Source organism: Liolophura sinensis, chromosome 12 (genome assembly GCF_032854445.1).
Source record: "Liolophura sinensis isolate JHLJ2023 chromosome 12, CUHK_Ljap_v2, whole genome shotgun sequence".
Lineage (NCBI taxonomy): Eukaryota > Metazoa > Mollusca > Polyplacophora > Chitonida > Chitonidae > Liolophura > Liolophura sinensis.
This window is the reverse complement of record NC_088306.1, coordinates 10,733,574-10,755,315: the sequence shown is the minus strand read 5'-3', so window position 1 is coordinate 10,755,315 and position 21,742 is coordinate 10,733,574. Positions and strand designations below refer to the sequence as shown.

The 21,742-nt window shown below is 39.3% G+C and overlaps 1 long non-coding RNA gene across 1 annotated transcript in view; it reads right to left on the bottom strand.

Annotated features, from left to right (window-relative positions):
* Positions 1–21,742, bottom strand: part of LOC135479571 (uncharacterized) — a 139,216-nt gene that overhangs the window by 18,691 nt on the left and 98,783 nt on the right. The window contains exon 3 of the long non-coding RNA XR_010445864.1: positions 8,167–8,286. This is a non-coding gene — a long non-coding RNA (uncharacterized LOC135479571). The remainder of the gene's footprint in view (positions 1–8,166; positions 8,287–21,742) is intronic.

Here is a 21,742-nt window from a genome sequence, read left to right as displayed (position 1 = left end):
TAAACAATGCGCTGTCTTTTTTTTTTTTTTTGGTTTTTTTTTTTGATTTTTTTTTGGGGGGGGGGTTCTTAACTTATCATAATGGGGTTCTTAACTTATCATTCTTAACTTATCATGAAAATTCAATAATGACTATCTAGAGATGCAGTTTGTACTAAAATGATATGAATCATTGTTTGAAAATGAAACTGTGTGGGCCCAAGTTACTGAACCACTTTTGGATATGCTTTGTGATAAAAAGTAATTAAAATATATGACGTGACATATTGGAAGCGTGTTTGCATGGTGTGTACAGGTAGTACTGCCATGTCGTTTCAACTAGTACTCTGATAAATAGCCTGTTACTTATTCTACCTGACACAGCGTGGCAAATAAGGAAGTCATTGTCGCGTTTCTTATTTTGGCACATTTTTATTTATGGGCTTTATTCCTGTTCATATCTTCTTACAAACAAAGCATTCAAATAAAAGCATTCACAGGCGTACTGTGATCAAAGGGTAGGGACCGAATGTTGAGAGGAGGACGTTCAGGCCGGGTAGAGCGCTGTGGGAACCCCACCCAGCCATTTTTATCCACGAAACACAAGACTCGATAAGTCGTGACCAGAAACATATCTTTTGTCCATTGTCGTTGCTCACCGAAGCGACGAACCAAGAATCCGCCACTAGTCGCTTTGCCGGGATTCCACTCTGCTTCGGAGCCGGAACCTATCATCCAATCAGTAGACAGTTACATGGACCATTTGGGCCCCCTTTTCAAAAGAGCTCCTTAAGGGAGATGTATTTTGTTGACTCGTTAAAAATGGAATAGGACATAGGGCTTCATTAAAACACTAAGTGACCAATCAAGGACAACTGTGAATTGCGGAAACGCTTTGAAATGAGTCCATGCCTAGTGCAGTGACACCCAGCAACTCAAACCACACCGGCGACCTACTTTAAGGAAAGAGTGAACATGACAAGTACTTACTATCCATCATGATAATGGCTGCATTAAAAAGACTGACCTGATACATATCCAAACTTAGCTGTTTAAAATTAAGGGCTTGGAACATTTAACATTGCATCAGGTGAAAATGCATCTGTTATTTTTCTTCACTCCAAAGCGGATTCGTGCTCAGACAGCGTGGCTAACATAACAATAACCTATATACCGCACTTGTAACAAGTATATGTAATTACACCCATGTATTTTTCAGTGTCGCTAAAGTACTTTAGTACTTATTTATTTATTAAATCATTTTTTTAAACTCAAAGATGTTTCCCCTATGTTATGTTGTGAAAAAAAGAACACAGTCCCTGAGTTAATCCCCGATCTTTGGCGACGTACGACTTGCATACCACAAGTGGTCTTCAAAGAGAGTAAAATTGTCGCCAACACCTCACCAATAATTAGAGCGGGTTTCTCCAGAAATTGCCGCAGCCTCTTGTGAGTCGCACAGAGTTCGCAAAACCTGGAGTCCACTACTCCCTTTACCTAAAACTAACATTTATTAATATTAATATTAATTTATTAATTTCTGTTGGTATATATCACACACATGTTTAATGGTTTAGGAAATGGTTTAATCATCTGTCGCCTAGATTGATCTCAAACAATACGATCTGTTGTTATCTTTTTTATCTTTACTACTAATTATAAACAAACTTTTAAAGAACGTGCTTGAATTTTTTTCCAACATTCTTAGTTTTCATAAACGCGACGTAAAAATGGTGAGGTTCAGGTTCGAACTCTCCACCGTACGCCATGCATTAGGATTACAATGTGGGGCCAAGTTTCGGTGTCTGTATCCACGCCCTCTGTCTCTATTTATTTCCTGTGTACAACAAACTCATGTGTCATATCGAGTATAATGGGCTGTTGGTTGAAACGATACTGTGGTGATTTCCTTTGGGAATTGAAAATCGTCAATCCTCTTGTTTCAAACTTTTCCATCACCACCCTATGGAATATCATCCATGTCAGAGAAAGCTCATGGGACCTAGTTCTATCGGTCGGGCTCGGCGATGCGCGTTGATCGGGAGTTAAATTGAGTCGTCACGATGCCTTCCCCTCCTTTCCCAACTATCCCAACTCCACATCCATCAGGGTACCGCTATCAGAACAAGGGTGTCAGCGGTCCACGCCGCCGTATGGGAGACAGGCCACCGAAGGAAAGACAATATCGGCGAAGCTCGCTCACTGCGCCTCTGATGCGGCGATGGGCGATTGAAAAGCCCCTATGGAATTTGTCGACTTGTCGACAGGTCTTGGACAAATTAATAAAACTCTGGAGGGTATTTGCAGAACTCTCTCCTTGTCACTATATTGTCTTAGCGCCTCGTTCGCGGTGAAACACTGAAGCGTTTCAATTGTGACACGCCGAAACGGCTACATTATAAGCTCTACTTCGGAAGACGGAAGAGATGTTACTTCAATTAAGCATTGTTCCAATTAACTGACAGAGCTCTGACAGTTCGTCGTACAAGGACATTGCGCCCTAAGCTGTCAGTCACGAGGGCCAATAGGTCTCAGTTAGGCACTACGGTGTTTGTATCATAAACTGATCTGACAAGGTAACCGGGTAAGAGGGGTGCTGAAAATATAGTTAGGCAGCACGTTGTAGTTCCTTGTGTAACATCCCTCTCATCCGTGTCGCGTAAATAGAGTGTATACCAAAGACCTATACACGCATAACCTGTCCAAAAGAGCTGTTGGCCCAACAGCAATCATCAGTACAGGATATTCCTGTCTTGCTCGCACAGCTCCGCATGGCCAATTTGCCACTCGCTTTGTTCCCCTTTATTGTTTTGGGGGAATTGCCTGGAGGTTGACACAAACCATCGTTTGATTTGAGGCGATTTCGATCACTTTGCCTCCAATTTACGGGCGTAATTGGTCAAATTAATTTCTGTCATTTCCAATGAGAAGATCTCAAAGAGCTAACTGGTGTCGCTTGGGGCGTACAGCTAAAACAAGGCTGGGTTATCGGGTGTGCTTTATCTGATCTGGTTAATTGTGTCCTTTAGCCGTGTAAATCTCTTGTGTGGATGTGTTTTGCGTTAGCCCCTGCACACCAGGCCCGTGCCGTGCCGAAATGTGCCCCAGGTAAGAAGAGTGCAGCGAGGAAACAATAGGGAGATCTTATAGATTCGTTATCCACTCGCTCTGACCAGGCATTGTGATAGATTGTCATCAAACATCTGAACAGCGTCTGGAATGTACCCATTTCTCATTTATCAATCTCCATTCTCATTGACATACCGCTTCATTACACTCAATGTTATATGGTCAACGATTGATTATACATGAGAGGTATTTTGTCGACATCAACCGGAAACGGACGTACCTCTCCTGCGATGGAGGCGATATTCGTATAGTCCAGACAGAAAACGTGATCCTGTATGTAGCCTCAAAAGTGGGCGTATAGTTTATCTTAATACATTTGAGAAAACTTTGATGATAAGCTAAAAATTAAATAAACGAAATATTATGTCACAAAACAAACTTCATTATACGTTCCCACTGTGACGGAAACTTCTGCCTTATACAGAGGTTAAATGCAACTCCCAAGGCTACATGCCGAACAGGTGCAAACAAGTCCTGCAAATGCTGAAGATACATCAAAAAACTCACATTTAACGGGAGGTTTTTGGAGGGTCGCAAATTTAGGTTAGACGTGCCGAAAAAGAGACAAAAACCCAGATACTTTCACGTATATCTACCGTAACCATGGCAACAGTACTGCTATGACATCTTTTAAACTTTCCATCCCCTTATTAGCCCCGTAAGTCCTCGCCTGACACATTCGTGTGAAAGCATGCATCTTCCCTTTAGAACAATGGAGGTAAAACCAACGGTTCACCTCAACGAAACATTACTGACATTAAAAATTATTTTGTCAAAACCTGAGAAAATTATTATGTGCCAACCAGGGCCCGTAATTATGAAGCAAGTTAAGACTTAAGTCATAAATTGAAAGTCTGTGTTTGAGTTTTTGATTTAAGTCTTAAAGCGTTTGATAATTACGGGTACGGAGCATTTGCTTAAAATGAGGTGTATTAACTTATTCTAATTAAACCTATAAGCGAAATCTATGAATTTATTTATCAGATTTGATAAGAGCAATGCTAATTTTTTTCAGAGAAATTACTCATATTTTACAGGTACTGTGATTACAACTTCTGCATAAAATATATTGGCCGTAAAACATATATCCATTCAGTTTAGCTGAAGATAAAACCATAAAAGTAAAATGTGAATACTTTTTCAGTTACTGAGACATTATTTATTGTGTCAGTCTGTAAACAGAGTTCAAAAGCAAATAGCAGAGAAAAAAAGATGAAATAATGGAATTAGTGCATTACCCGAACTCTATTTCAAATGGGCCAAAATATCCTCTCTGTCACTTATGTCCATGTGTTAACATATCTACACCAGATTTGTTTTAAACTAAAGTGACCGCTTGTGAAATGTTGGAAACGTGTTTTACAGTTTTGTCGTTTCTCTCTTAACCATTAAATGGCGTCGAGATAAAAATAGGCACCTGAAATTGACATACTGAATGCCTTTGATCTTGCCGCCAAACTCTGTCTCGACAGGTATGCATGCACCAAAAGACATTAGGTGAAGACCGATGTGGCCTAAGGTCGGAATTAACAAAGATGGAAGTCAGCACATATCAATATGGTTAACGAGTTAAAGCCCGAAAATTTGATTACAGGATCAGTGAGGTTGAGTACACTCAATTCTATACCTTTCCCACATTTCAGTAAAGATGTTTGCATATTTAGTCTTGCCTCAACAATTAAGGAGTTCTCGTCTAAAGGTGATGTATTAAAAATCTTGAAAAAAAAACAAGAAAAGGCAATTTTTATCTTTAAAAAAGCCATCTATTAGCAACAATGGTAAGGACTGTTATCCTTATTTTCCCTATAGAAAGAACAGTTTTATTTGCAAAACACAAACGCTAAATATATCAGGAATTCAAAACCACATGTCGATACTTAGATGTTAAAAACCTATATTGTTATGTTTAAGATTTTTTTTTCGCAAGAACAGTGCTATGTGCCATCGTTTTTCTTATTATAATATTTACTATTCGTGCAATAATGTGTATTTTTATCTTTTATTTCTCACTAACATTAACTGTCAAATTTAACAGGTAGCCTCTCGAGCAGTAAGCGACAGCTATGCTCTCTACACAGGAGAAAAACACTTTCGGTTAACCGTCGAATGCGGACGCTATACACAGCATAGCTGCGCACACTCAAACCGGCGCCATTTTGAAAATGACAGTATAATGAAACAAAGTCATGGCTGGGTAATCAGCCCTGGTATACACGCACACATACACACAAACACTTGGTTAGATGCATGTGGTCTTATTCTTATAGATTTACTTAAAGTGTTGATAACTAGAAAAGGTTTTTACGCCAGTTCCGGCCATAGATTATTAACATAGATAAATACCCTTTCATTTTTGAACGATTCTACCGATAGTGCTAATGGCTTAGAGACAAGAACTCCAATAAGATGAGCTTTCGATTGACGCGTCAAAAAAGTTTAGCTGACTTGTCACTATGGGGGTTGTATGAGTTTAGCCCCGTGCATACACGAACGCCATATATACAGGGACTGATGTCATTTCCGGTTATATTGACGTAATAAATGTTATACGGGCTAAAATCAAATCTTTACCAATGTGCGTTGCAATGTTTTTTGAACTGACGAATGCATTTTGCAAAATACTGTAACCAACATGAGTTAGCGTCCAGTTCAAAACTCGCAGACCATTACACTATTTACATTGCTAAATGCCAATAAAAACACGAATGCCTCGGTTACATGCCGTTTATATGCAAGTTTGCAAGTATGGGAGTAATGGGGGATATAATCCAGGGTGATGTATAAGCGGTCTCCAGATACACACGACAAGACACACACACGCATACATATCTGTAACCACCAATGAACGTACACACTCATTTCTGTTTAAATTAAGATCTTATAGAAGGGAAACTGGGCTAATCGTGACTGGCGTATATGACAGTTAGGAATTAAGTTACCAAGAGGAGAAACTGACCACACGAAATTAGGTCAGGAATGACGTCATACTTGACAAGAATCTGGCCCGGTGTGGACACGAGAGCACGTGCTGCCAGGTTTGCGGACGACGCTATGTCATTCCAGTGTACAGCGCTTCCCTCTGGAATATCCCTGTCATTTTACATACAGATCAGAGAAATAATGTCAGCTTTTCCGCTACGGACCCACTCACCGATTATTTTCCCTGTGTTTTTACAGGTATAGCCGACAAAGAAAGAGATTCTTGGTCTACACCATGTCCAGTGTCTCCCCTATAAAGAATTATATGTGTTTGGGGGTTTAAGCCTGAGTTTGGGCCTACAGAAGTAATGGACTCTCCCTTTAAGATTAAAGAAATTCAAAAAAAAAAAAAAGAACCAATAAGAGGTACCGATAACAATTCCCAAGCAGCTTTGGTCGTTGTTTCATTTATTGCATTGCCCTACTTTCATAATACCATTCTGTGTGTCTCAGTATAAAGTTCTCGCCGTCATTTTAAGGGGCAAATTTCACCTTGTGTATATGCATGAAGGTTTGCAATCAGAGTATGAAATTCTGTTAAATGTTTAACACTGGACACTATTCAAATAAAAACAATAGAGAATTTCTTTGGCCAAAAAAAAAATAGCTTAACGCCTGTCTATATATTCTTCACTCAAGATTCGCTTAAATGCTTAATGATGTATGAAATCAAAGGAACCAGATGTTCACGGATTTCAAGGCTATAACCTGTAGTCCTCAGATTGATTTACATAAACGAGGGTGGAGGTGAAGAAACTTGCATATCGATACAGGCAGCAGGAAAAGAAAAGTTGAGATACGGCGTGTGACAGTATATCAGGAGATGTACAACTGACAAAAGATTTATCGCCACATTAAACAAAGAGAAAGAATGTCAGCGTGCAATAAACCCTGCCAGTTGTAATTAGCATTCGCCGGCGCAGAGAAGTCGAACTGATATACACCGGGGACGATTTGGTTTGATGATGTTACAGGAGTATAAGATGATAAACTTCTGGCCTACGTCCTGTAATTCAAAGCTGGGCAGACAAGGGGAATTCATTAAAGGCGATGAAAAACCTCGATTACTAAATTTGACAAAGTGTTAACGGGTTATTTGTGATTTACTCTTGCAGGTTGCACTTATACTGATCCTGTCTTGTTTCGATACGGTTACGTAAGCATAGGCCTACAAGTCACATTTCTTCGTGGATCTACCTTTCTGATCAGTTTCACTCATTATTTTCGAGACAGAAAAATAAATGAAAATACTATTTGGCCACAAACAAAATCATTCAGTCAAAAGATATTTAATAATATCCAGCATATTATCAGCAAAATAGCCATGCAAGGGAAGAAACCGTTATCCAGGACATGATCATATACTATTGTAAAAGGCCACTTCCGGTGGGTGAATACCAATATATCAGAGGGGCCCCCGTGGCCGAGAGGATAAGCAAGCCGGCACGGCGTAATGACCAGTTCAAGTCCAGTTCATGCTACCTTCCTCTCCGGCCGTACATGGAAAGGTCTTGCAACAACTTGCGGATGGTCGTGGGTATCCCCCGGGCTGTGCTTGATTTCCTCCCATCATAATGCTGACTGCCGTCGTATAAGCGAAATATTCTTGAGTACGGCGTGAAACACCAGTCAAATAAATACATAAAATAAATAAAATGACGAATAAATTCCCCGTTTTCCTGAACACCTTATCATTGCCACACATTAAACCAAGGAAAAGCAGTAAAAGAAACGCTATATTAAAAGAATACCTTTAAAAATGCGCTAAAATATAGATACTAGTTGATCCATATTGTTCCATCAAGACATTTTGATTTATGGCAACTTACGAAAAAAGATTACTAAAAAGCACATCAGTAGTACCTGAGAAGGCGGATCTCTGAGCTTTGATAACTATTACATTTTATATATACATATATATACATGCACACACATTTTTCAAAAATTCTCATTTTTTTTGTACGTTTTTAACTAGCTGTATTACCTGCTCCTTGGGGAGAGTTAATTACGGGGTCTGTAGAACGGAATGTCAGTAATTAACAGCCTTGATCAACAGCCTAGATAAAGCAGCCTTATTACCTGATCACGTGACTTGTCGGCCGCCATGTTCCCGGTAATGGCATATCGCTGGCGATAACTTCATCCTGAGTTGAGAACACATCCCGTTGTACAAATAGCTAGCTGTGGGTACTTCATAGCCTGGAAATGAAAAGAAGGAAAATAAAATAACTGAATAGAGAGACAGAATTTTATTTTTTAAAAAAGTGTACTATTTACACTCCTTTCCCTCTTTTTTACGGCGGTATTTCCCACCTGTAGACTATTTTTTGTTCTATATCATATTCGAAAAATACTCTAGTGTAAATTTCTTTACTTCAAACTTCTTCTGAGGAATCAAGATTTGAAAAATGCAAAAACATAGACATCCATATTTGAGAGGGATGAAAGCAAAAAGGAGACCAGGAAAGAAATAGTTTAACAAATTATTTTAGACAGCTTTTAGAATTTTACACACACAGGACTTTACTTGATATGTTTGGATCTTTCAAATAAACACAACATTCTTCATTATATCCAAACAGTCAGCCATTTCAAACACTAGACTAAATAATCTAGATTTTAAAACTAGTTCATCTGCACTCGTAGCATTTAACACAGTTATACTGAATGTGGACACAAACAGTATACATGCACATTTCTTTTTAAGGAAGTTGTCCAGGATTAATTAAAACATGACGTCAGCGCTTTTAACCTAGCAATACAATTTAACTTCTGTACAGTGGCGACCTCAGCGAAACCATTGTCAGGAATGGTTTGTGGCTGATTTGTTTACATGTTAGTGTGAATGAAACGGCACCGAATGAAACTATCCGGCCCTCTTAGTTCTATAACTTTCCTTAAAGTAAACGGGTTAAATTAAAGACACGGGCACATTGCATACTGACTGGATAAAACCCCTAAAGTTAGGGGACAGACCACATTTGGCCAGTGATATCTTCGCACTGATGACACGGTCGTATTGGTAACAAAAAATCATCGGTGATACCGTCGTGTAGCGTTAATCCATAAGCGCACATAATATAAGTTACATAATGAACTGACAGCGACGAAAACAGTTGTGTTGGCAATGAAAAAAATGTTGATACAGCTAATTATTCAGGCAAATAAGTTAACGATGATAAAGTGGGATGACCGTGTTCGGGATATAGACATACAATGAGGAGAGTGCTTTCCAGTGCTCAGTAATACCACATTTGTGTACATGTAAGAATCACCAATAACGAAGAAACGACGTTCGTTATACTTACTGAACTTTAAAACGTACTTTCGGCTCAAGTGATTCCATTTGATTACGTGAATAGTTTTCTCCTGTGCACTCGACAATATTTAACTGAAACGGCAGCGGTAAATTTAATAAAATCCAAAACAGGTCGACAGAAACCTCGTCATACCCTTCCAGGCGCCTGACAAATCTGCTGGCATGATATTTTAAACAAAGCAGAATCCGATTTGAAAATGAGACCTGTGATTGTTGATTGGCTGAAGGTATGAAGAAGCAATTCGGAAATGAGATCTCAAAAATATCTCAACACCCTATAGTGCATTGCGCATCCGTCTAAAAATAGTTATACTTTTAGTGTTTTTTTCCACATTCTTCTGTTTAGCACAGCAAGGCAAATCAATGAACAAATAAAGTAAGATAAATTTTACTTCATTTTTGCTCAAAGATATTTTAACGTATATAATAGCGGTCAGTTTCAAGGCTACATGAAACTGGACTGATCGTGTTAAACGACCCACCTCTGGAAAATAACTGCTGATTTTTTCCCACGTGTAACATACGGCAAACGAAATGTAAGATCATAAAAGAGAGCCTCGTGAAGCGATAGACCTTTTCGAAAAATCAATCAGAATCACGCAATGGACCAATCATAAGCAGTATTGTTGCAAATAGGTCAACCGGATGTCCCACACATTGGCTACAGATGTTCAGTCTTTTTGTGACGTCATGACGTCACAACTGATTTCACCGGGAATGGGATGAAAAGTAACGTTGTCAGGTGGCGGTCAGGCATCAGATGTGTTGGATCCATCCACCATTGCCACTAAAGCATCTACGACGATGGAGCAGGGGAATTTCCCTGTATAACATTATTACTGAGTGCATGTATAGCCTTACCTAACTATTGTATAAGGCAGGCATATCAAGCGGTTCAAGACCGTTTTAATGAATTTATACCGTGCAGTCCAACTGCAGGAAAACGGATTGGCACTTCAGTACAATCTCAATAAGGGGATTTACAAAAGAGAAGGTAAAGGTTATTATGTCTATCAGCTACATCCGTTCTAATCTAGCATCCATTACACTTAATGCCTCCATCAGACTCTATCTATGCAAACGTTCTTGCTTAAAGAAAAAAATAATTATGCTGCTGTATCCTCAATGTAGAATACTTCAGTAATGTCAGATTTTACGCAAACATTTCCGCAACTCATCCATTTCCTGGTCTAATCAAGACAACATACGCGTGCATCATTACGAACATTGAAACTTTTTGTTTGGAAATGATACCTGATTCATAAGCTGTCAGCAAGATACGAGTGCGCTTCCTGCCTTGTCATTTACATTCCACGACTCAGAAATCCGTGATGATTAACAGTTATACATTGATCAATCAAGCGACTAACACGTAAATCACTTAAATATGTTGTCGAAAGAATACTGAAGTCTTTGATACGTTTGCTGGCTTGATTTGTGTTGATTTAGGATTACTAAATTGACAGCAATTCATGATCAGTTACCATGATTGGGTCACCTTGTAGTAAGCCAGTTCCAATGCAGTTATACTGGTAGTGCTGTCTTGGACACCACAGGGCACAGACATCGTAAACGCACACCGGGTTGACAAGGGTACATAGCCTTCCCTAATCAGTGACACATGAAGATACAGCCTATTGTAAAGTCACAAGTATGACAACGCTCGGTTTGAACCCACAACCTTCTGCCTAATAAGCGGACGTTGTAAACCAGCCGTTTTCCCCCCAAAGGCATACAATTACATGATGGGCCTGCGGGTAAAGTACAAACTATGTAGCTTCAATAGCAACAACAACGCTGTGCATGCAGTATTTGCCAGCTTTTCTTATATCGCAATTTTCCTCCAGCAAATGTTACTTCTCACCAACGTTGTGTTCATCGTCATGTCTGACTCATGTAAACCAGTCTAGTCTGATCACAGACCAACATGTACATAACTCATAGCTTACGTCGACAAAGTCACCCACTGATTATAACACGAACCCTGAATAGAGTATTTTGACATGCATAATAAAAAATAAAAAAGCGCGGCTTGGTTTTGGCTGGAAGGCATATATTGTATTCGGGTTTGTATTAGGTTACACAGCATACTGATGTTTAATTGACAAATGCATACAAACAGTAGTTGAAGTCCCCAAGCGAACAGATTGTTAATATCACTTTCTTAAAATATCACTGCAATATTTCCCAGTGAAGCGTAAATTTGTAACCATAACGCCATTCACGATATGGTCATACCAAAGACTGTGTATTTAAACGGGATGTAACAAAGTATACAGCCCTAATGGTTAGAGCGTCCGCAATCCCAGTAGAGTGCCACCATCCCAGTATTAGGCAGTAAATTTTCGGTTTCGCCCGCTCTCGCTGTTCCTGGGGTCTTGGTGACAAGCAGACATCGATGCACGTTTGTGCCCAAAATATAAGGCATGACATTCCAGCTTATACAAATTATCTGCAGCTCTTTCTCTATTAACAGCTGCTTTGTGTAAAGCGGTGTGTTTTATTATTGCTTTGCATAATCAGAATTCCATTCTTTGCATGTTTCTGGTTTAGTCCATTTGCTTTTGTATGCTGTTGTTATGAACTGTTTTTTTTTTCTCTGCCTACCTTTTGTGTCTTTTCCCATGAACTGTAATTGATGCTGTTGTATTGCTTTGGCGTGAAATCTTCCAATGAATGGAACGCCAATAATTTTTTTTTTTTTTTTTTTTTTGATTGGTGATTTACGCCGTACTCAAGAATATTTCACTTATACGATGGCGGCCAGCATTATGGTGGGTGGAAACCGGGCACAGCCCGCCGAAAACTCACGACCATCCGCAGGTTGCTGGCAGACCTTCCCACGTACGGCCGGAGAGGAAGCCAGCATGAGCTGGTCTTGAACTCACAGCGACCGCATTGGTGAGAGGCTTCTGGGTCACTACGCTGCGCTAGCGCGCTAACCGACTGAGCCACGGAGGCCCCCGGAACGCCAATAATATTATATCTGTCTGTCTGTATCTTTCTGTATCTACATTGCCTGTTAGAAGATTGTAAATGGACAAATTCACACAAACGAAACCCAGAATCTCCGTTGTATATAAAGAAGGAGAAGCTTCAGAAACTTTTGCGATAGGCACTTCGACATTAAAGCCATCCGCTATAGGACACACTTGTCATGGTTACCTACAAATTGTTTCTAGTCACCTTCTTACGGAATTGTAACAATGAACTCTTTTATCTCTTAGGACATTAAGTGAACTTTCATCGTCAACCCAAGAAGAAACATGCTTATTTGGTTCTGACTGATCTCCAAGCAGGGTGATACCGACAAACGAGTCCTGAAATACAACCCAACTACAAACCTGGGAACCTCCCTTCCTCAGGCCCTCTGTAACATGGTATTCATAATGAACGTCTTAATTCCCTGTAACCATCTTCACTTTGTTCAGTCTGAGCCGGCATGAAGTTGCAACGTGCCCTTTCTCGAAGATATAGCATTAGCCGTTCGTCAATTCGCACAAACTGACGTTCTCGTTGTTTACCAGATCTGTGATTAGCCACAATGTCCGGTATATTTTTCTCATATGCAATATTGCCTTCACTTGTTAGGTTCACGGCATTAGTAAAGTTTGCTTCTTTGAGTTTAACAGCCAATTGCTCCACCCGCTTTAAAGCCTTTGGAAGGCGTTATTTTAAGACAAACAATTCACATATGTTCTCGAACAGATATTCTAAGAAGCGGATTTTGATTGACAAGTCCAAAAAAACCTTCGTAAAAGCTCTTGACTGGAGACTGGAGACAACTGAGAACGAGTAATAAGAGTTTGGGACAAAACCATTTAGACCATTGCACAAAGGTACTAATGCACCTAGGGTCTCATTATATATTGAGCGTGCCAAGTATTAGATTTTTTGCCAACAAGGTCTGCGAGCAAAGTTCGATGTAGCGCCCAAGTTGAAAGACAACCGAGCAAGCTTAATATGATAATGTCCCTTACCAGGCTGTGTGCCAGAGACTAATGCGATCAAATTCAACATAAAAACATATGAACAGCGCTATAAATGTGATGGCGTCGGGCTGAAAATGAATATCAATTTTAAGCGCATGAACGGACATGATGCTTTTATCGGGTGTTGTCAAACATAACGGTTGATCTGATTCCGCACCAACCACTGCCTCCTACGAGGATGGGTACAGTACTGATAATCGTTAAACCCAGCGTCACGTGAAAGACAAAACCGACTGCAAACACAGCGGACTATTTCCCAGCAGGTGCCCGATATCAACCATGGGCAGTAATGAGGTTCCTTCGTACACGGCGCCCCCTAGCGGACCAGGGGGTCTTTGTACTTAGACAGAGCCTTCACGACTTCATTATGGTTGTCGTACAGAGCCTCGAGGGAAAGAAACATTTCCTAATCGCAGAGCTCCGACATTCATTTAGTCCGTATTTCCAGTATGAACATCATCTAAAAATAAGGTTGGTACGTTAACTTTAACACCCATTGTACATTTAACTGTTGTTTTCCCGCTATACACCGTTCAGGTCAACAGGCAGTCGATAGAGAGCATGCACCACACATCTATTTGTCTAATAGAAAATGAAATATGTTTGCCAAATCTTATTTGCATGCTTACAGATCAACGCTGAATAATAGTAATATCCTCTGTAGGAGAATTCGTAACCATCCGAAGGAATATGTTCATATCTGCTTACCAGTACTATATCCTTAAAGGAAAAGAAAACATAAAAATGATGTTAAAATCAGGTGAAAGAACTTGAAATCTTATTTTCAAACACGGTCATTATTATGTTTTCACATTTTTCTTTCAGGAGAAAGGGGCTTTGTGTTGTGGGTATTTGGAATCATAATTTGGTATATGTAGTCTTTCCTTAATAATGTTCGAAATATTGATGTGATGCGTGTCAAATAAATTTATTTGAATGTAAATGTGTTGTTTATATCCAAAAGCATGCCTTTAATCTGAATTATGATAATATTTATGATTACATTAAAAACATAAGATCAAACATAAGATCAAACATATGATCAAAATCAAGGTTGAACACATTTGTTAGCTAAAAAAACTGCCACATCCTTATTTATACCGTTTTAAAACATATATGGAGAAAATATATACCAGCATGAGGTCCCAAATACCCACAAAAATCATTTTAAGTGTCTTTTTCTGTTTAAGATCTTACACATAGATTAGTACCAGTCTGAACCAATGACTGTATATCGCTGAAGCAAGTGTCCATTTCGTTTTAAGACATTTGAAGTTAGGCTTATATGCCTTATATGACATGTTGAACCAACCGTAAATTAATAAAATTCACTTTCTCTCTTTATTTGCGTTTTGTATTGTACAAAAATGCTTATGAAAGCAGACCTTCTAGGTAATGTGCATTTTACTTAAAGACGGTGTGCTCTTTTACGCATATGGGACATTGTGGAGCATATATTTGATGGCTGCTTTGCAAATCGAAAGCGTGTAACCACCGAAGCTTCCGTGTGGTAATGACTTCTTTCTACGCACTTGTCCATTTATAAAATACACGTATACACTTATATCAGCCCATATACGTAGTGTACACTAATTAAAACATAAACTGTCACCAAGACATATAGTTGTTGGGTTGTATGCCTACCTTGGCGTCGTGTATCAATCCTCCCTAATATTTTGATTGATTGAGCCGAGTTAAGTCAGACTTAACAAGGTCAGAAGGTGTTTTCCTCCAACGATAATTTACATGCTGTATGCCATCGTAAAGTTAAAATTCGAGAGCATGTCGTTAAAGAATAATCGAAAAATAAAACCCAGCAGTCATATTCCACCAATTACGAATTGTCATGCAGATGCCGACTGCCACGTTGTCATCGCCGTTTTCAATCGAACTCACTTCGCCTTACTTTTCTGTATGATACACTTATAACATATTGAAAGCATCTTAATGGAAGCTATATATCAATGATACATTCAGAAAGCGAAGATAGCCATGAATGTATTTTCAGAAACGTCCAAGAAAATCAATGCAATACGAATATGAATCATTGACTGACAAGTGGCTCCGTTTATATGGAGAAGGTCCGTACAAAAAAAAAAATATGACGTTAAATTTCGATCAAACAAATAAATGGAAATTCATAACACTTGTAATTACACAAATTACACACACAACCTTCACCATACAAACCTCTCGTATTTCTATTCGTGGTCAGAAAAAGATAGAAAACGCTTATTATATCAATGATTCAAGTTGTAATCTAAACATAAATATTCCAGTGCGATTTGAACTCACAACTGCGAGGGATCTTGGCCTTGTTCGAGCGTTTCGCACAAGACCATATACGTCGAAAGTATAAATTTGGAATAAAAACATCATGTGTAACAAAAAAAGAAACTAAAACTAAAAAAAACTAAAAATCAAAATCCATAGCAGTTAGTCCAACTTCTCCAGGTTTGGTCAAGTACTTTACCTTTTCAAAAGTTTTAATTTTATGGAAAAGAATCATACGTTATCACACTGGCCAAAATCTCAACATTTCTTTAAAATGACTTTTGAATTCAAACTACATGTACATGTAAACTTAACACGGATATATAACACTGCTAGAGATCTGGCGTAATCAACAAGTCTTGACATGAATAAAAGAAAGATATCATCAGACATTTTGAAAATAATCACTGCGAACTGCCACGCGAAAAACGTCGGTAGTCTAGTTGAGGGAAATCCCAAGTGGGCGGAAGAGCATTTATACTGGCTATTGAAGTGAACTCTCCCCTCTGAACACCCACAAGGAATGATCAGATGACAAACTTCAACACTTGCGAAGAGATACATGTATATAAAAAACACCCTCGTGTTTCGTCTTGAGTGTCCTCTCACCCGGATCTTCTTCCCGATTGCACCTTTTTTTTTTAAATTCTGGTCGCATTTCTCCCACTTTGTTAGTTAATTACCGGACCGCGGACTTGGTCGTGCCGACCCAGTGTCCGCCATGTTTGTTTAGCTGGACGTCCGAATACCATGGAATTACGGCGGGAGTGAAATGTCAACATCGCACCCTGTCCCAAACTAACGACTATCTATATCCGTAATTCCCAGCTTGTCTCAGGTATTTTGGACAGCGGTTAGATACACGAGCAGACTTTTCCTGTCAATGTTGTGTGATCAGAAGAAATTCCCATCGCGTTTATACAATAGTGAAACGTTCATCGGGGATGTTGCACACCGATTAAGATACTTATTGCAACAGGAATAATGCATGTAACAGCTATTACTTTACCTAAATGTATTAAACATTCTTGCCTGTTTGACTGCCTGACTATAGCCTACATACGGCCATGAACAGTAAGGTCGCAAGATCGAAACCTGCTCTTGTCTTTGGTAAGACGATGTTTGTTCGGAGTTCTCTGGTTCCCACTATCCACTAAACTGACCTCCATTGTGAGTGAAATAATCTTCAGAGCGGGGATAAACTCCACACAAAGAGACAAATAAATAAAAAATAAACGTCTTCGGAGTTTCAAGTGCGCATGCCATCATCCGGGTCTTAAGGCAGACAAACCATCACACCTTCATGTCACACGAAATTCGCAGTGATACGTAATCAAAACTCTGACAAGACTCAAATATAGGTCTTTAAATAATTTTTCTTTAGTTTTAATTAAGCCGGTGCAGCTCACGAACGGGATTAAGCGCTGACACTCTATAGTTTAAGGACAGACCATATTTTAACCCTGTATGATAGATAGAATAAAACAGTATTGTTCTAATGCTAGGGTGATTTTAGCGTGACGCAGAATTCAAATCGACCTTAGGGCACTAAAATACGACTAAATTAAGCTTTATTGGAAATCGTGGGTTAATGAGAGAGTGGAAGTGAATTTGTCTGATTTCGGACCTGGTCTAATCGCCTCGGAGCCAGGTTTGGATCGCCGGGCACAAGCTCCGTTTATTCGACTTCACGAATTTAGGAGCGAGGCAAATTTCCGGGACTTGACAGGCCGTGTAACCATGTTTTCCAGTCGCCTGGGCGAGCTCGATCAAGTCGAAGACAAAAGACACTGCTGACGATCCTTGCGGGTTAATAAAACGGGTTAGAGAAAGGAGAAATTAATTCATTATTGTTTCATGACCAATTTGTGTCATCACTCAAACGCCAGATCTGCGCTCTTTGGCGGAAGCTCCGAGATCTCCCTTAAGGCCAATAAAACTCCATGTGATATCGGGGGAGTCGTCGACTGATATTCCCTTTTCAACCCCCAGTGCCCTGATCGAAATGGAAAACAGATATTATCTCTGGGACACCCGTAAAATTACAATAAAGCCAAGCTGGTGAAATCAGCTAAGCTTAGAAACCTTTGATGTCTGCTGTCCGGATAACGCGTCCTCTTTACCGGGGGTTCCTGAGTTCAGTTGTGTCATCATGTTCTCATGCCTGTAAATGAAACGCAACACCCTAATAAATCACTAAATAAACCAACGCTTTTCGCGGCATCTTACGACAATCATACAGGTTTAATGCGTTGTGCATTGGTGTTAACCCGTTTGAATTTTTGCGTTTTTCACCCCGCTAGTTTGACGACTATCATCATCAGCTAAGAAGGGCAAAAATAGCTGACAGAGGCTGCTGAAGCGACAGCATGTCTTGACACTCATTCAGGAATGACAGAGACAAATTCGGGTTTGAGCTGTAATCACCGTTTCACTCTTACAACCAGACAATCAAATTTTGTATATCTGTGTCATCGTTGCTGTATATAGTGGGCTAATCAACAGTAATTTTTTACCGGCCACGATAGTACGGTTGGGTAAAGCGTCCTCTTCGGGGGCGGTAGGTTCAAGGTCAATCCTGGGTCGGGTCACACCTACAGCCTCAAACTCTTACAACCAGACAATCAAATTTTGTATATCTGTGTCATCGTTGCTGTATATAGTGGGCTAATCAACAGTAATTTTTTACCGGCCACGATAGTACGGTTGGGTAAAGCGTCCTCTTCGGGGGCGGTAGGTTCAAGGTCAATCCTGGGTCGGGTCACACCTACAGCCTCAAACAAAAAAAAAAAAAACAAAAAAAAAAAAGAATGTTGCGCTTCCTCGCTTAGCGTTCAGCATTAAAGGGATAAGTCTTCTCATTGAAGTAGCAATAGATAAAAGAGCGGTGGAAATCCGTCCTGCAACAAGGAGGCACATTACATCATATGACATATCGTCATATGACTGAAAAATTGCTAAGTACTACGTTAAACCCCAAGCACTCACTCAACAGTATTTATTTCCGCCATGGAAGTCTAAACCGTAATGCATCTACATTACATAAAAACATTTAAGTTGTACAACACATTTATGTTACAATGTGCAGGATTCAAAATAATATTGATAAAACTGGATTAAGCTATGCATTACACAAATTAATTCAAGTTATTACTATTATATGGACATCGTGTTAGACGGTTGGCTATAAGTCGCTAACTATTTTTTAATGTTAGGAAGTCGGGGCCTCCGTGCCTCAGTCGGTTAGCGCGCTAGCACAGCGTAATGACCCAGGAGTCTCTCACCAATGCGGTCGCTGTGGGTTCAAGTCCAGCTCACGCTGGCTTCCTCTCTGGCCGTAGGAAGTCCTCTCTGGGAAGGTCTTCTAGCAACCTGCGGATGGTCGTGGGTTTCCCCCGGGCTCTGCCCGGTTTCCTCCCACCATAATGCTGGCCGCCGTCATATAAGTGAAATATTGTTGAGTACGGAGTAAAGCACCAATCAAATAAATAAATAAATAAATGTCATGAAGTCCACTGTTAGTCGGTTAGTTGCAAAACGCCCGGTTTCCTCCCACCATAATGCTGGCCGCCGTCGTATATGTGAAATATTCTTGGGTACAGCGTAAAACACCAATCAAATAAATAAACAGTTGTAAAACGTCGCTGATTTAGCTTGGTAATTCACTGACAATTAAGAAATCCTTCAGCCTTCCATTCAAAAAAAAAAAACAAATAAATAAAAAAGGTTTAGTGAGCGTTTCGGTGGATTGAGTTTATCTTTAATTCAATGAAATAACTGACCTAGATACGGAAACAATACTGGCTGCCCAAACAAAGTAATGATGGACACTAGCACTATCAATTGTTTAGATCTATACACTCATTAACAACATTAATTAGCTCATTCTGCATTCAATATGTAATTGTCGTTCATGTTTGCATGTTCAACAAATGTGTCAAGGTCGGTCAGTCTTTCACAGAAATATGAACCCAATATATGACACAAAAGAGAATTGATCATAAGAATTCATTTTGTGGTTGTGTAATGAAGTAGGAAGGCGAACAATCGCTGCCCAAGAATACACCGCGTTGTTCTACGAAGGCGATTAAATCACACTATTCTACTTCCACATCGTGCATAGCAACTTGTCCTCAGTCGCCATTGTTGTTTCTATTTTCACCGGATGTCGACCGGTTGCACTGAAATTCCACAGACAAATAACACAGTAGGCTCATAGAGGAGACGGATCATTGAAGGCGAGACTGGCTTTTATTAATTGTTCTGTGTCACCGGGTTTTCTTTTGTTCCTCGTCATATGTGAGAGGTCTGGTGTTACTATATAGGCCGTACGATGACTTACATAGTACTATAACAGACACGTGACATATGCGGACGTAAACGACTGTGGCATCAATGTCATTTCATCGACAGACATATTATATTGTATCTGGGACAATCAGAACATCGTGTGTCAATGGTGTGAGGTTAAGACTTCGTTCCCCAAAACCAGCTATAAAGTGACCTAAATTGATCATTTTACACTATAAATGCAGGGCCGATGTATTACCGTTGCGCAGAACAATTGTGACTTGAGCGCTGTGGTTATATATGGACAATGTATACATTATAACCCGACACTTCAGTAATCTAGTAACTTCTTGACACAGTTCGCAATTTGGTTAATTTCTTTCAATGGTTTGATATCGACTATACATTTTCTTTTCTTTTTACTCTACATGCTGGCCTCCTCTCCGGTCTTAAGCGGTTTCCTCCGACCATAATGCTGGCCGCCGTCGTATAAGTGAAATATTCTTGCGTACAGCGTAAAACATCAATCAAATAATTCAAATAAATTCATACTCTAATTTTCTTCTCATTTTTGTTCGTTTGTTTATGGTTTTACTTCAAATGAACTGTCATCTTTTTTATTAATCTATTTCGAATTCAGGCCTATATATATCCCATTTTCTTTTTTCTGCATGATAACACCTTTGTAAAGATGTGTATGGCGCCTAATTGAACTGTGTCAATCCAGTCCTATCCTACACATCCCGTGTTAGAAGACAATATGTAAAAGCCACGCTGGTCACCTTTTTGACCTTTACACCGGAAGTTTTTACTGTTAATATCATAACGGCACACACATATCTCCTCATTGTGTTCTGTCATGAACCAGTGTATAATTATTCATCATATGATGAAATGAACATTATATGAACAAGATACGTAAATGATGCATTCCTCATGTGTGCAGGCATTCCCTTAATCCAGCAATATTGTACTGTAAAAGCATAAACCCTCGATAATATCGGTTACCAATAATTAATCGTTTAATCCTATACATTGCTTTATCGTTGTCTCATTTATTACTGTGGTCCAATTACGAACTATATACTAGCACGACACAAAACTATGTGTCAGTCTTTATGTTTCAGAATAGCTATGTGATCCGTATATCCATAAGATTTGAATTTGTGAGAAATATTTCAAAATTTTTATCCTTTCAATTTCTGTATAATAGATATGCAGGAAACAGGATCAAATCACCAAATCGCATGGAATTTCAGATTCGCACAAGCAAGCATGGTACTCGCTGTGCTAAATCATAGTACGCAATTTTAAACAAGCACAAACTCCAACACACGTTCATTATAAACAGAACCAAGAAAAAAAAAGCAAGACAGGCTTAAGTGTATACGCCTTTAACGGACTGGTCCGTGTACATGACTGAATAAATGCAACCAGAAAATTTCACATAAACAGTTCATGTGCAATATGCTTCCAGCAATTAATATTAACTCTGCGGTATTAAGAAAAAATGGAGTACTAAATGTGTCAACATGGGATTACTCTTCTACGTCTTCGTGAGAAAGTCAAACAAGTCCGATGTACACAGGCCTCACAATTGCTGTCTTGTTTTTATCGCGTGCAGTGGAGCGATTTCGTTCTTGTCCTGAAAACTGTGCGTCAACTTTGCAGGCTATAAATGTTCATATATAGATATCCGTGTCAGCAAAGCAGTCAACTGGGCCGACCAGAGGAGAAAATATATATATATATATATATATATATATATATATATATATAT